The sequence below is a fragment of the Onychostoma macrolepis genome, chromosome 23 (assembly GCF_012432095.1).
Source record: "Onychostoma macrolepis isolate SWU-2019 chromosome 23, ASM1243209v1, whole genome shotgun sequence".
Classification (NCBI taxonomy): Eukaryota; Metazoa; Chordata; class Actinopteri; order Cypriniformes; family Cyprinidae; genus Onychostoma; species Onychostoma macrolepis.
The window spans coordinates 6,764,506-6,779,324 of NC_081177.1; the positions used below are offsets into that span (position 1 = coordinate 6,764,506).

Sequence of the window (14,819 nt, forward strand, 5' to 3'; positions counted from 1 at the left end):
ATGTTTTAACTAATCATCTTGTAATGAATATCATTTAAGTTCTACTTTCCTAGTATGAATTCCTAGTATGAATTAAATAAAAGACAATGATATCCAGTTGTATGAATGTCAATGAATCAATGATAAGACAATGATATGAAAAGGTTTTGCCACAAACTCAACTGACTGGCTTCTATCCTGTATGATTTCAGTCTCTTCAGACCTTAGAACTGTACATGAATTACGAGCTTCAAGAACTTGATTGAAGCTGTGTGACCTCTGAACTCCTGTCCACAAATTGAACATAGAAATAAAAACAGTATAAAAACAAATACATTTTTCTTAGTCTTATTAAGCACAAACAACAAGTGCAACCATAATCAAAGTAGGAAACACTTTACAATACAGTGACACTAATATGCATTAATTCATGCTTAACAAATGCACAGATAATCATGAGTTAATGTATAACTCATGAAGAACTAAACCATTTATTAACGATTACTGCATCAGCAACAAATGAACATTCTATTCAAGTAATCAATAAATTGTTATTGGTTAAATGTGTCATAAAGTATTAATTCCCTAATGACATATTATATTAACTAATAGTGTAAATTCATGTCTTAATTACCACAATGGGTTCAAGCATGCATTTCAACTTCCAGTTGTCTGCTTTAATTAATCATTAGCTAATGATTTGCATGGGTATCATTATGGTGTGACTTTACTTGTTGAGGCACATGACTAACTAACTAATTCAAAATCTATAACCACGATGACATATTATTTAACAATTAGTTAATAGTTATGTGCCTCAACAAGTAAAGTCATAACATAATGATACCTTTGCAAATCATTAGCTAATGATTAATTAAAGCAGACAACTGGAAGTTTAAAGGCATGCCTTCAACCCAATGTGGTAATTAACATATGAATTTACTTCATTACTTAATAAAATAAGTTATTAGGTAATTAATACATTATGACACATTTAACTAATAACAATTTATTGATTATTTAATATTTGAATCATATCGAATGTTCATTAGTTGCTGATGCAGTAATCATTAATAAATGGTTTAGTTCATCATGAGTTATACATTATCTGTGCATTAGTTAAACATTATTTAATGCATATTTGTGCACCCGTATTGTAAAGTGTTACCTCAAAGTACTCTTTCAATATTCAAAGTGCAAATAAAGACAAAATTTTTAGAGCTAAGGGATGGTTACAGCTACACAGCCCAGCCCAAGACAGCTTTGATATTGGGAGATATATTATCTAATTATCTATTATCTTAACTTTCGTTTTTGAATTTGTGATCAATTCACTAATCTGGAGAAAAGATCTCAAGGAAAGCGCAAAGGACAATGCCTTGCCCAAACTTCTCTCCTTTATGGCCAAAAACTGTAAGTTTTACAGTATAAAACTGTAATTTACAAACAAGAAAATTTGAATGTAAACCAGTAAATTCAACAACACACACTGCTATTAAAATCTGTTTTGTACCTTTAACATACTGACAACCACCATAATAATGCAGGGGGTAAAAGAGAAAGCCACATGAAGAGTCAAAGATCATCACAATTAGCTTCGCCACAAGCAGAAGTATATACTAATATATAGAAGGGGCACAGAGTCATTCATGCAAACACAAAACACCATCATGGTAACACACATGATACTTAAATAATGCAATAAACTTTCATTAAACAACAGAAGATGTAACATAAAGCCCAAATGTACATAACTGATAACAAAAACTATTAAAAAAACATGATTATTTAAACAAAATACTTTCAAATGTGGAGTGTCACACAGGGAATTCTGGGAATATCAGTTTACAGTTTTTGACTGTAAATTATACATTTATTTGTTCTTTTTTACTTCTAAAAACTGTACAATTAATAGCATTTACTGTAAAATTACATGAAATGTCTGGTTAGATATTTTACAGTTTTCCCCTGTATATAGTACGGGAACTTACCGTTAACATATTAACAGTTTTTTTCCATAGCGTTTTTACAAAATTATACAGTTAAAATTACAATACAAATATTTTTTACAGTACAGGTGATTTTGACCAACCAAAAGGTCTTTTATGTTTTTACAACTAATTTGAAAATTTCTTTGTTCTAGCCTGATATATAAGTGAAGGAAAAATAGCATTTTGGGATTCTGTAACCAGAAAATTCCCAGACTGTGTGTGAGTCTCAGGAGCTCTGCATCCAGAACTCTCACGTGATGTTGTATGTCTCTCTGCTGCCAGGTATGCATTTCTTTGTATTTTCAAATTCATAATTATGTTAAATGCATTGTGCTCATAAAACACACACACACTATAGTTGTTTGTGCTACTACATGTACACATACACCCCCTGACAAAAGTCTTGTCGCCTATCCAAGTTGTAGGAACAACAAATAATAACTTGACTTCTAGCTGATCATTTGGAATCAGAAGTGGCTTATATGAAAGGCAAAGGCCTCTAGATTACGCTTATTTTAGCAAAATAAAATCTTATCATGCCTTGATTTTGAATAATTTCATTAGGACAGAAAGGTCAGACTTTGCTTAGACAAAAGTCTTGTCACATCCATAAAGGATTCAACCAATCACAGATTAGCGCGTCACCTGTGACAAATACTGTAATTAACACATTCCCAGGTGTGTAGAAGAAGAACCCCAGCACACCCAACCTTCATTTGAAATGCATCCTGACCTCTGACAGCATGCCAAAGATTCAACCACAGACCAAAGTGCTGATCATCAAGAGCCTGAAGACCAAGTCTCCTGCTGAGGTGGCAGACATCTTTAATGTATCTAAACGTCAAGTGGAGAGGATAAGAAAAAGATTTAAAGAAACTGGAGAAGTTCGAGAGGACCGTTTGTTGGTTCGACAGTCCAGGGCCAGCCCTTTTTCAACTGCAGCAGAGCTACATAACAACTGGTCACCAGAAACCCCTGTATCTACAAGAACAGTTTGTCGAATTCTCTCATGCAGTAGTCTCAATGGCCGAATTAGTGCTCAGAAACCAGCATTAAACAGAAAACAACTAAAAAATCGTGTTGCATTTGCCAAGGCCCACAGCTTGCAGGAAGGATGGACTGTGGAAAAGTGGCAGAAGGTTGATTTTTCTGATGAATCATCTATTGAACTGAATCCCAATCGTCGCAAATACTGCAGAAGACCTATTGGAACCCAAGATTCACACAGAAAACAGTCAAGTTCGGTGGAGGAAGAATCATGGTTGGGGGTTACATTCAGTATGGGGGTGTGCGAGAGATCTGCACAGTGGTTGGCAACATCAACAGCCTGAGGTATCAAGACATTCTTGCTGCCCATTACATTCCAAACCACAGGAGAGGGCAAATTCTTCAGCAGGATGGCGCTCCTTCTCATACTTCAGCCTCCACATCAAAGTTCCTGAAAGCAAAGGTCAAGGTGCTGCAGGATTGACCAGCCCAGTCATCAGACATGAACATTATTGAGCATGTCTGGGGTAAGATGAAGGAGGAGGCATTAAAGATGAAACCAAAGAATCTTGATGATGCAAGAATGCTTTCTTTGCCATTCCAGATGACTTTATTCATAAGTTATTTGAGTCATTGCCGAGACATATGGATGCAGTCCTTCAAGCTCATGGGAGTCATACACAAAATTCATTCTTTTTCCACTGCACCATGACTTTATGTTCTGTACTGTACATTATTTCTGTTAAGTGACAAGACTTTGTCTAAGCAAAGTCTGACCTTTCTGTCCTAATGAAATAATTAAAAATCAAGGCATGATAAGATTTTATTTTGGTAAAATAAGCGTAATCTAGAGGCCTTTGCCTTTCATATAACCCACTCCTGATTCCAAATGATCAACTAGAAGTCAAGTTATTATTTGTTGTTTCTACAACTTGGATAGGCGACATTGAGTTTATTCTTTAAAACACATGATTGCTTTACTGTAAATGTTGTGTAGCTGAATTCACCTAGCACCACAAATAGACCAACGATTCCAGGCTCTTTGGGGAAGCGAGTCTGCAGTTTATTGACAGAGGACAGACAATAAATACACACGCCTTCAGACTTGCTGTGATTTAGCTGACTCTCTCCAGTCACAGGCTGTTCTCTATTCTACACAATAAAGTTTTGTATCACAATGAACATTGCCTTTCTGTGTCTTACTTATGGAAATTGACATTCATACAAAACAAATTAAATGATAAAATAAACTTAATCAACAGTACATTCATTTACTTCGATATCATGGCCAATATATCTCAATTTGTTAGATCGTATAGTGGTTTCTTTTCTTACTTTGTCACACATACCTGCACTTTATTTATAGAGGACAGACAATTAATACACACACCTTCAGACTTGCTGTGATTCAGCTGAAGGATGAAAAAAAAAAAAAGCATAAGTTACCATCCTCCTTAACAGCAACTGCAATTTGTATATATATACATTCTGACATTAAAAGAAGTTTCTCACATTTACTGCACTCAATGACATTTCCGCAGACTCAACCCACCAAAAATGATATGAGAACACTTATTAACATGGAAAAACCCAGGCTCAATTTTGGCGGAAACATGAAACGAACATGTGCGTTCATAAAACTCTGAATATACATCAACATCGTCAACAGGTAAATACACGATTACTCGTTTCAGTTTCATAACACCTTTATGATTAATACTAACTCAAAACTTCCATACTGTTCCATAAGGTAAACAAATAAAGATCATACACTTAAAATACAATAATATAAACAATTGTTTGCCTAATGAAATAAATAATTTGGAAACCATATAAAGAAAAGTTTGCTGGAACAGTTACAAAAAAATAAATAAATAAATAAATAAAACTCACAATACTACAGTTGTATGAACTGTAACACTGGAATTGTCCAGCAATTTCAAGTTACATGTGGGACTATGTTGAATTTGTTTGTCTCCTATGTGGAACAGTTGTGTATTTCCCATATAGCTTCAATAATCCTTGTAAAGGAGCATAGAATTACCATGTGGCTACAGTGTGATTCACAATTGCATTATCCTTTGATTATGTAATTGGCATGATGCATTCTTACCTGACAAAATGTTAAACTTGATTTATTCTAAACTCTCCTGAAATCATTATGGCTCCTGGATAAATGGAGCAGTAGGCACGTCATCAGTTTTGGTTTCTGTCTGTCGCTGATTTAGCAATTTGTATGGGAAAAGATTAAGTTCACTACACTTTTTGCAAGCAGTGGCAGATTTAAAGGTATTGGTCAACCTACACCCTTTGACTAAAATCAGACTGACGAGTTTGTGATTAAAATGATGAGATATTCTAAATAATCAAATATCTAAATAATCAAATATCTAATATCTAAATGCATGTTCACGAGTGAGATTCCAGCATATGACATAGGACGTAGGCATAGCGTAAGCTCTGGTGAGAAGTGATGAATGCAGAAGCGCAGAGGAGAGAGCAAAACAAAACACCGGTCAAGAATTAGAAGTACAAAATAGGATTTGTAAAGGAAAATGTCAGAGGATTTCAATATAAGAAAAAAAGAGGAGACTGGTTTTCTTTTGCTGTGAACAAAAATTTTCACCAGAACTTATGCTATGCCTACGTTCTATGTCATCTGCTGGAATGCCACTCTTTAGTGAACGTGCCATTATAAAGTTTGGAAGAGTCAGGACATTTTTAAATTTTTATAAAGATAACTCTGATTGTATTTGTCTGAAAGAAGAAAGCCGTAAACACCTAAGATGGCTGGAAGGTGAGTAAATCATGGGGTAATTTTCATTTTTGGGTGAACTGTCACTTTAAACAACAGCTGTGAAACTTGTGTGAACTGAGCACATTAATTGATTGAAAACATAAAAACATTTAATTAACCAAATTAAACTGACATAGTGCTTCATAGGTCTTTTTAGCTTTTCTGTTTCTAATATTGTGCAAAGTAGTACCATATTGTTTAATTTCTTTAATACAATATTCACAATTTGGCTTAGCTTTATTCCATTTCTTTACATGAATATGATATTATCCAAGTAAAATAATTAGTTGTGTAAGAAAAGAAATTGTTAGGGATGCACCGATATGAACATTTTGGCCGATACCGATAATTCTTTATAAATTAAAGCCGATAACTGATATGTTGGCCGATAAATCTAAATCCAAATTTGTATTTCTTTTTGAGAGACTGATTACAAAAAAAAGTCTCACCATTAAAAGCCATTAAGTCAAGTCAAGTCAAGTCACCTTTATTTATATAGCACTTTTAACAATACAGATTGTGTCAAAGCACTTAACAGTATCAAATTAGAGGATAGAGTGTCAGTAATGTATAATGATAAGATTAAACACTCAATTTTCAATTTTCAGTTAAAGGCATTTCATTATTGAATTCAGAGATGTTATTGTCTAGCTCAGTTTAGTTTAAATATTATCTGTGCAATCAAATCGGCGATAATCGCTAGAAATTAAGTGTCCCCAACTGAGCAAGCCAGAGGCGACAGCGGCAATTAAACACTTCAACATAAATCAAAAAATAAAACAGCCTTACAAATAAATAAAACAATGCTTAAATAATGCAAACAAGTCACTGGACAACATTACTTAACGTTATCATGTGCCATAGATAAATTAAACAGAATAGCCTCCGCACCGACAATTAAATTATTTTAATTAAACCATATTGTTGATGAAAATAATTAGATAAAAATAAAAGTGGTGGTTATTATTATTAATATATCAATGATTTTGAAAAAGTATCTTAAATTAATACCACTGTTTCAAATAGCAGCATCCCAGTCAGCAAACAAAGGTCACACTTTATATTAGGTGGCCTTAACTACTATGTACTTACATCAAAAAATAAGTACAATGTACTTATTGTGTTCATACTGTATTGCAAAACACTATTGCTACTATTGAGGTGGGATACGGGTAAGGTTAGGGACAGGTTTGGTGGTATGGGTGGGTTAAGGTGTAAGGGATGAGTCAACAGTGTAATTATAAATGTAATTACAGAAACTAATTACAGATGTAATTACATATAGGTATTTTTAAAAATATAAGTACAATGTAAAAACATGTATGTACACAATAAGTGCATTGTACCAAATTATTAATTCAAATGTAAGTACATAGTAGTTAAGGCCACCTAATATAAAGTGGGACCCAATGAAATTTGGCCCAGATTTGGCATGCATCTGGCACAGCTGGCATTCATCCGGCACTGGCAGTATGTGGGCCAAACATGGCCCAGGTTTGGCAGAGGTGGTACCAGGTTTAAGATGGCACACAAGACATGGGCCAGATGTCAAATGTAGTATTTGGCCCAGATGTCAAATATAGATATGTGGGCCACATAAGTATGGCCGATCTTGACCCACATTTAAAATCCATTTAAAATATTTTTGAGTAAAATGCCAATGTTTTCCCATACAGAAAGGTAATATATTCACATATATGTGAAATATTGTTAAATGTATTTAAATATATTTTTTTAAATATATTTTTAAAATACATAACATAAAGCTCATATTGTGTTTAATTATGTTTACATGTGAAATTATATTCATGCCTCATATGATATTATATGATATATGATATTATATATTATATTATAGAATAGTATATCCTGTTGTTTTATTTATAGGCCTATACATGACTTCAAACAATGTTTTGCATTCACTGCTTTCATATTCTCATTCAATTTACAGTTTGATGTAGGCCTACTAAACAATACATGATGAAGTTTCAGGACATTTTATTTGACTTGTATGTACTATTTATTTAAATGCATAACTTTGATGTATTTTAGGCCATGTTGGCCAATCAGAAGCCTTAAAAAGTTTCCAGCAGTTCGGAGATAAAAGCGCAGGCTCCGACGTCACAAGCCAAAAATGAAAATCTTCACCCTGGCAGGAGTTTTCAAAATGTTCGATTTCAGTGACCTGGTGCAGCGTTTGCGTGAGGACGAACAGCCAAAGCGCATAGAAAAAGCTGCGGTTTTGAAAAAACCGTGTTCGTGTGGACAGGGCCAATGGGTGCGTGTGTTGAGCATTCAAATCGCATTTAAACTGGAGCGGAGGAGGTTACCATAACAGGGCGTCAACTCACTCAGCTGACAAGTAGCGAGAGGCTGTCTCTCTGCTGTTTTCACTGCTTTCAGGTAAGTTTAGTCCCTTAAGTTACACAAATAATACATACAACCATTCCTGACACTTTCTTACATGTAATTGACATGTTTCTGTTGAATCTTTACTTTATAGGAATGGTTTAGTGTCTTCAAAAAGACCGTTAGCATCACAACCGTTAACTAGCTATAGAGGCTAACAATTAGAGGTAAGCTAACTATAGATTTGTGCTCTTATTAATGAACGTTTGAGCTTTTAAGCACCTTTTATGTGTAGATGAATGACTTTGATAATTTTGTAAATGTTTTGCTGATACTTTGTCAATAGACAAATGGAAGTAACTATAAGCTAATTAATTCAACCTAAAAGTCTGCACTGTGGGGTCAATCGGTGACGTCACTTACATGAACTAATGGGCTGAAACTATTTCAAACATGTTTTGAACTTTCATTGCAAACAAATATTGATAAATTGTACTGTGATTTCAGGAGCGTCAGAAAAAAATACCTAAAACAGGGGAAGTTACAAGAAAATTTGTAATGGGAGCTGCTGACAGAGATACAGGAAACACAGGTGATCTGAGAAATCTTATTAAATAACTTGGTAACACTTTATTTTGATGGTCCCTCTTGAACATTCTGTTGACACTAAGTAATGTTGCAACTACATGTCAACAAACTCTCATAAGAGTATTAGTAGACTGTCTGCTTCATATCTACTAACTCCTTATTGTGTTGGTCTCCCAACAGATATTCTACTGACTATAAGTAACTTTGCAAGAACGTGTCAACTTAATCTAACCCTAACCCTACCAGTCGACTAATAGTTAGTAGAAATGTAGGTGCAACATTACTTATAGTCAATAGAATGTGTTAAAGGGACCATCAAGATAAAGTGAAACCAATAACTTTATATTTATTTTTCACAATATATTTCAACTATATCATCATGCATCTGTAAAACCTAAAAATATGAATGCTGGTATCTTAAGATTTTTTTGTATGTTTTGTATATTATTATTATTATTTCTGCATTTCACCTCTGCTGTAGTTTCTTTATTTCTAATAAACCTGACATTGTATACTACATATTGTTCCTATTCTTCCATGCTGATGGCTGTGCTGCAGAGCTGGAGCGCAGCGGATCTCCTGTCGAAGAACATCTCCAAAGTGCCATGAACCATCTGACTAGTAAGTAAAACCTCAAACATTCAAAAGTTTATCAAATATTCAAAAATATATATCAAATAAATATCAAATATTTCCTGTATGTTCTACAAGGCCATCTTGTTTAACTCTGCTCTGAAGACACTTCATACACAACAACCTACAGAGGTGTCCATCATAATTCGAAAAAAGACACAGATGATAATAAAAAAGTTCTTTGAAATTAAAATTAATAACGGTAAAACAGAACCATAGTACTGTGAACACACCTCACTTCAAACTGTAACGGTCTGTATGTATATTATTTTCTAAACTTTAAATGTAGTGAAGTTTTTGTTCAAGTAGACTTTGCTGTTTGTGGAAACCTCACGCGAGCCTGAAAGGTACTTAAAACGTAAAAAATTATTTGCACTCTTGAAGACTGTTCACCAAAGACTAAATATCAGTCCAGCAGAATTTTCTGCACACTTCACCACCGAGGCCAAAATGAGCATTGTGAATGTAAGAGCCTCACACTTCATTGTTTGTTTGAATTGTATTTCAGGGCAGTTCGTGAAGACAGATAACCTGGACAGAAGTCAGTTCCAGATCCAGCCTCCACACCAGACTTCTCACTCACAAGGATTGCTGTCTACTAGATATTATGTGTACTCTTCAGACTTAGGTTCATGCAGATATTATTCAGGGACATGAACACTTGAATATTGCAAAAATAGAGAAACTACCTCATTTAAGAATTTTGTGTTAATTGCGTGAACATTAAAAAAAATGTCTTTTACTGTTTTTTGTTTTGTTTTCCAAAGCACCTAAAAGCCAATTCACACTGCCATACTCCAGCAGGGTGAACACACTGACCAAGCAAAACAAATAAGCATGTTTTTTTTTAATAGTTTTTGTGGAAGTGTGAACTGACCATAATGCTGTATGTTAGGTGTGAGATTCATTCAACTTGGTTTGCTGATTAAACATGATTAAATATTTGTTCAGAATATTGTCGTTGTTGTGACTATTCATCTGGGAGGGGTGTGTATCAAGTGGTTTGGTTATGGTTTTGTTGAGGCTGACATGTGGAACCCATCTGGTCCAGTGTATAGGACCAGAATAGGGCCAGCTATGGTCATGCAGGTATGGTCATACAGGACCTCAGATCCCACATAGCATTTTTTCTCTGGCCCAGCTCCAGCCCACATAGCAATTTTTCTCTGGCCCAGCTCCGGCCCACACAATCAGCTTTTGCTTGGCCCACATAACCGCAATGAATTATGGTCCTAGTGTGGATCAGGTCTGGATTCCAGACAAGGGCCACACATGGGCCGTAACTGGCCCAATTCAGGGCCAGTTATGGGTAATTAACTTGGCTAAGACTTGGGCCAGTTATGGCCCATGTGTGGCCCTTACTAGGACCGTCATTCATTGCGGTATGTGGGCCAAGCAAAAGCTGATTGTGTGGGCCGGAGCTGGGCCAGAGAAAAATTGCTATGTGGGATGCAGTTTTAGCTGCATGCGCTGCTGAATAGCTGAATGAACACCGGTAAACTGAAGTGCTTATTATTTATACAACATACACATAATATTATACGCTAATAAGATGTGAGGTGCTCTGGCTCTTCCTGCAACAACGTGCTGAAACACGACAAATTAAACCAAAGAATTCACAACGTTTCATTATAATATGTTCTCATTATATATGATAGTCCCAATCATTGTTATTAATGTTGTGCATTTCTGTTTGAGCTGAGTGTGCTGAAACTGAAGAGCTTTGCTGATCATATATGAGATTAATCAGCTATTTATACAACATAAACTAAACATAATATTACAACTTGTACAAAAAGATGCAAATGCACCAGTGAACTCGAACTAAGTTACGTGCAAACCAGAATGTGTAACTTCTGTTGTGGATGCGCTCTTCCCGCAACAGCGCGCGGAAACGCGACAAATTAAACCAAAGAATTCACAACGTTTTATAATATATTCTCATTATAATATTATATAGGCCTATATGATAGTCCCAATCATATAGTTATTAATGTTGAGCACTGCTGTTTGAGCTGCATGCGCTGAGCTAAAGATGATCACAGAAGCGATCTATTAACTTAACCAAACGAATTATATAGGCCTATGAGATAAATGAGATATGTATAAAATAAACACAATATTAAAACCTACAATTGCACAAAAGGCTGCAAATGCACAAGCGAACTTAACTGTGCTAGTCATGAATGTGTAGCTCCATTGTGGATGCGCTCTTCCGTAACAACGCCGCTAAAACACGGGCGCACAAAGATACCATTAATTATTTAACAGTAATTTTCTCATTATAATATTACAGACATGTTGCACTTCACTGTATTTTCCTTTTCAAAGTGATTCCAATAATATTTCAAGCAATTAAAAACCATCATGGCGAACAGTGCGCATCTGAAATGCCTCTGCAGGAAATAATGCATTATTTATACGATATCGATATCGATATATGATAACGGCCGATATCAATATGGTGGCCGATATATCGTGCATGCCTAGAAATTGTACCTTTAGAATCAATGGTATCTTGTACAAAAACAAATATAACATCATATATTGCTATTTGTATTAATGTTCCAAACATCCTAGAAATGAAGTTAGAGACATCTACCCAAAATAATCTTGAGTATACACATTGAAAGAAAAGATGAGTTACAGATTCTTTAACAACACCACAAAAATCACAGGAGTTTTCCATATCCAGTTTGAACCATTCAAATAATTCTTTAACGGGGGAAAATTCTGTGTAATATTTTAAAAGATACATCTTTTACTTTATTATTAATGCAAAACTTATTTGTTATTGACCATACTTTCTTCCACTCAATGTTTTTATATTTAGATGACCAAAAGACTGTTGAGCATGGCACATAGTTCTTCTTTAACACATTTCTAATATATCTATTACTGCATTTATCTTAAACAATATTAATATCACTAATAAATATCATATCACTGTCAGGCTTGTGTTTGTGGTGTCTTGTGATTTTCTGTCTCCTGCTCCCATTGACTTAGTTTTACCTCTTGTATGCCCATATTTGGTTCTGTTCCTGCTCCTGTCCTTATTGTTTCATTATGAGTTCATTTGTGTCCAGCTGTGTTTGTTTAATTATCTCGTTTACATTTATTACTTAAGCCCTGTGTTTTCTATGGTCTTGTGTCCAGTATTAATGTCGATGTTGTGTTTCAGTGAGTCTTCCCGTCTTGTTACCACGTTTTGGATTATTTATTAAAGACTTTAGTTTGAGTGTATCCTTGTCTCCAATGTAGTGATGGTGAAGTGAAGTGTTCTGAACCAGTGAAGCTTTCAACCCAATTGACCTATCAGTAAGCCCCTCCCCTTGAACGCAGACTAGCCAATGGCAGTTGAGTATCAGTTGCATGGGGAGCGGAACTCCCAATATTATCCGTCTGCAATACTGGAGGCCGCACTTTCAGGACCGCACTTCTAGGACCCTAGTTTTTTGTGACAGTGCCACCTACCGAGCCGGAGAACCGCAGTCCCAGGAATGCATTTCCAGGACCCTAGTTTTGGAGGACCGAAAAAAGTGCCACTAAGGCAGTATTTCCACCCAGTTTTAACTACATTAGAATTTTAGAGATTTTTTTAAAAAGTTTTACACCCAAATACTTCTTTATTGCAATTGAACCTGGTTTCTAGCAATATTGAGTAATTATTGGGTCTAAGTAGCATAATATAATAACTCAAGTAAAATAAACAAGGAATCATGGTATAGTCTTTTCAGTTACTAGATCAACCACATTTTCAATTACAGAGGGAAGACACAAGGATGACTCTGGGGTAGATTTAAGATTGTGTATATTTTATAAAAAAATATCTTGAACACACACAAAAACAAATTTGTTCATGATGTGAACCACATAGAAAGAACTTCATGGACGACGTCTTCACTGACTCCTAAGAGAGAGAAAGAGAGAGAAGTGAATGAAAGAAGGAACATTTAGTTGAACATGTTCTACTCTCTAATTTTAAATTTCATATTTAAAAGATCTTAGTTACCACAGAGCACACACACATATACGATCCAAAAATAATGATATCAATCTTCATACCAATTAATGTTCATAATACTATTATTGCATACTGTTCAAAGATTTGGAAAAAAAAATATTTTGATGTTGTGGGAACAAAGGTTCTTGAAACATTCATGTCAATAAAGCCCATCTGAACTGAGAAAAAAAATAATAGAGAGAGATGCAAGAAATCTAAATAGAAATAACATATTATTGACATGACTTTAAATATTTAAAGCACATGTTGTGATGTATGCAGCAGCACTACCTACCACCTGGATGCTCTCCCCTCTTTTCTCAATTGTTTCTCTATCACCCTATTTAATTCTTCCACTTCACTGAAATAGTAAATGGAGAACATAATCACTGCTAGGTTAACAGAAATACTGTTAACGCTTAAAAAAAGGATACATTGGACATTGTGTAAAAACAATTCCAATACTTGACCAATTTATTTATTTATCTTTTGTCATACTATTGCCTGCCCTGAGCTGTGTCCTTGAAAGCACTTCATATAGAGTACAGTACACAGTAAATGACACAATCTAACACGTGGTATTTTAACAGTCAATTATTATGATGGCCTCTCTGTTACGTCTGACTATTAAAATGTCATATGTCTCAACCAACATTATAAAACCATGTCAAAATGAAGAGACGTACTCATAACATGTATTGTGGGGTAACGTTAAACAGGCTGACTGTGAGCACGTGACAGTTAAAACATTAAGATTATTTTAACTTAATTAAAATGGAAAAACAATGAGTAATTAACAAGCTTTCACAACGAACGTGCTACAGTTTATCGTGCTGTCAATAATTCGACACAGGCTTATCATGCTAACAATTAATTTTACAGCATTAGAGGCTAATATATGAGGGCTATGCATTCAAGACTATTTATCAAATCACGATCACTTCGGCCAAGTTAACTTTCCAATGAAATGCATCACAACTGTTTTTAATGTTAAACAAATAAAAATTGACTCACATTTGATACTCACACTCCGACTGTCATCCATCTTCGCTGGTCCTCTAATTCGGTAGGTGGCGTTGTCACTAAAAACCTAGGGTCCTAGAAATGCGGTCCTAGGACTGCGTTCCTGAAAATGCAGCCTCCGGTTTTGCAGGCAGATGCTACTCGCGGAACTCGGACATCTTTAGGTTTCAGCGCCATAGAGAAACACTGGAAGATCCGAAGCTCGCATCGGGTTTATGGGGGTTATGCTTCAAAAATGGAAAAATGATGTGCCTGGGGTAGGCTACTTAACACTGATTCCAGGTATCCTGAGAGGATGGGCAATATAATTAATTTTATTACATTTCCTGAATTCAAACAAAACAGAGCAAAATGTCCCTAAGTATTCACCCCAATTCAAATGAAGACAAAAACGTTCATTTTCTGGTTGTCATGCACTCATTAAGTTACAATTTCCATCTGCTCAAGCGGAACGTTAATGTTATCTTGT

At 35.0% G+C, this 14,819-nt stretch overlaps 1 long non-coding RNA gene across 1 annotated transcript; it reads left to right on the forward strand.

The window, feature by feature from the left end:
- The first annotated feature begins 8,255 nt into the window (after nt 1–8,255).
- Nucleotides 8,256–10,088, forward strand: LOC131531765 (uncharacterized). The gene is made up of 4 exons (XR_009268779.1): nt 8,256–8,330; nt 8,611–8,695; nt 9,250–9,312; nt 9,833–10,088. It is a non-coding gene; the product is annotated as an uncharacterized LOC131531765 (long non-coding RNA).
- The last annotated feature ends 4,731 nt before the right edge of the window (nt 10,089–14,819 follow it).